Here is a 1,902-nt window from a genome sequence, read left to right on the forward strand (position 1 = left end):
GGCGGCCCGCGGGGAGAGGCGCGGGGCGGGGGCACGTGGCCCCCAGCCCCCGCGGCCCGACCCCGCGGTGCCGTCGGAGGCGGCGCCGACGCACCCCGGCGCGCCCCGGCCTCCCGAGTCATGAGCGAACAGATGCAAACGGTTGGGCGGAGGAGGACGGCGGTGGCGGCGGCGGCGGCGGTGGCGACGTCGAAGGCGGCCCGCGGGGAGAGGCGCGGGGCGGGGGCGTGAAGGAGACGGGCGGGGGGTACGGTGCCGGTCTTTGGCCGGTCGCCTACACCCCCGCCCCGACCCGTAAGCGCCCCCAGCCCCCGCGGCCCGACCCCGCGGTGCCGTCGGCGGCGGCGCCGGCGCACCCCGGCGCTCCCCGGCCCCCCGAGTCCAGAGCGAACACACGGGCGGAGGAGGACGGCGGCGGCGGCGGCGGCGGCGACGTCGAAGGCGGCCCGCGGGGAGAGGCGCGGGGCGGGGGCACGTGGCCCCCAGCCCCCGCGGCCCGACCCCGCGGTGCCGTCGGCGGCGGCGCCGGGGCGCTCCCCGCCGCGCCCCGGCCCCCCGAGTCCGAAGCGTGAGAAACGCCGATAGGCGGCGGGCGGCGGCGGCCGCGCGGCCGCGGGGCGGCGGGCGGGTGCGCCGCGGGCGTCGCGGGGGGGGAGGAAGGTCAGGAGGACGGTGTCGGGCGCGGGGTGTATGTCGGTTCGCGTCGTCGCGCGGCCGGCCGCTCCCCGCGTCCCGCCCGGCCCCCGCCGGCCCCCCCCCCGGTCAGGCGCCCGTCGGCGTTCCCCGACCGCCCCACCCCGCGCGTCCGCGCGGTCGTCGACGTCCCGTCCGCCTTGTCAACGCTCCCATAGTCCAGGCCGGGCCGCGGCCGGCGTCGGGGACCACTCCCCCGCCGGTGCCATCGCGACCTGGCCGACCTCGGAACCTTACCCCCAGTCGCCGGGTACCCAACCTTCTCGCCACCTTCGGCGGCGAGCGGGGGGTTCAATGTCTCCGAAGTCCCCCCCCGGCCTGCCGGCGGGGCGGGGGGGGCTAGGAGCGCCCGGAGGCGCCGTTATCCCCCTTTTTAACCCCTTCTCTGAATGTTGGCCAAAACCGCAAACCAAACGTACGACTCTCAGCGGTGGATCACTCGGCTCGTGCGTCGATGAAGGACGCAGCTAGCTGCGAGAACTAATGTGAATTGCAGGACACATTGATCATCGACACTTTGAACGCACCTTGCGGCCCCGGGTCCCTCCCGGGGCCACGCCTGTCTGAGCGTCGCTTGTACATCTATCGGGATCGGGGCGCCCACGGGCGCCCCCCTCCCGCGGTTGGGGCGTCGCGGGCCACCGCCGGCCTACCCCCCCCACCTTCCCTCCCCGCACGGGGAAATGGGGGTGGGGGGGGCGGACGGCACGGCCCTCGTCCCCCTAAGTATAGACCCGACCGCCCGCGCCCTCGACGGGCCCGACCACCGCGCGGCCGCAGGGGCCCGCGGCGGCTGCCGATGGAGGATCCGTCCCCCGCCGCGCAGTCCGCCGCGACGCACCGCGCGGCCGCGTAGGAGTCGTGCGCCCGGCGAGGCGCGGGGTTAACGGCCGACCCCCGATGACGGGAGGCGATCCGTCGCCCCCGCCTCTAACCCCGTTCGACTACGACCTCAGATCAGACGAGACGACCCGCTGAATTTAAGCATATTACTAAGCGGAGGAAAAGAAACTAACAAGGATTCCCTCAGTAGCGGCGAGCGAAGAGGGAGAAGCCCAGCGCCGAATCCCCGCCCGGCGGAGGGCGCGGGACATGTGGCGTATAGAAGGTCGCTTTGCCCGGCGCCGCCCGGTGGGGGCCCGAGTCCTTCTGATGGAGGCTCTGCCCGAGGACGGTGTGAGGCCGGTAGCGGCCCCCGGCGCGCCGGGG

General features: G+C 75.9%; 1 non-coding gene across 1 annotated transcript; it reads left to right on the top strand.

Moving 5' to 3' along the window:
- The first annotated feature begins 1,112 nt into the window (after positions 1 to 1,112).
- LOC147185368 (5.8S ribosomal RNA) lies at positions 1,113 to 1,266 on the top strand. The gene has a single exon (XR_015099612.1). It is a non-coding gene; the product is annotated as a 5.8S ribosomal RNA (ribosomal RNA).
- Positions 1,267 to 1,902: the final 636 nt, after the last annotated feature.

The sequence above is a fragment of the Hippocampus guttulatus genome, unplaced genomic scaffold, assembly GCF_054856545.1.
Source record: "Hippocampus guttulatus isolate MCC_2025c unplaced genomic scaffold, RoL_Hgut_1.0 HiC_scaffold_165, whole genome shotgun sequence".
Taxonomy (NCBI): Eukaryota; Metazoa; Chordata; class Actinopteri; order Syngnathiformes; family Syngnathidae; genus Hippocampus; species Hippocampus guttulatus.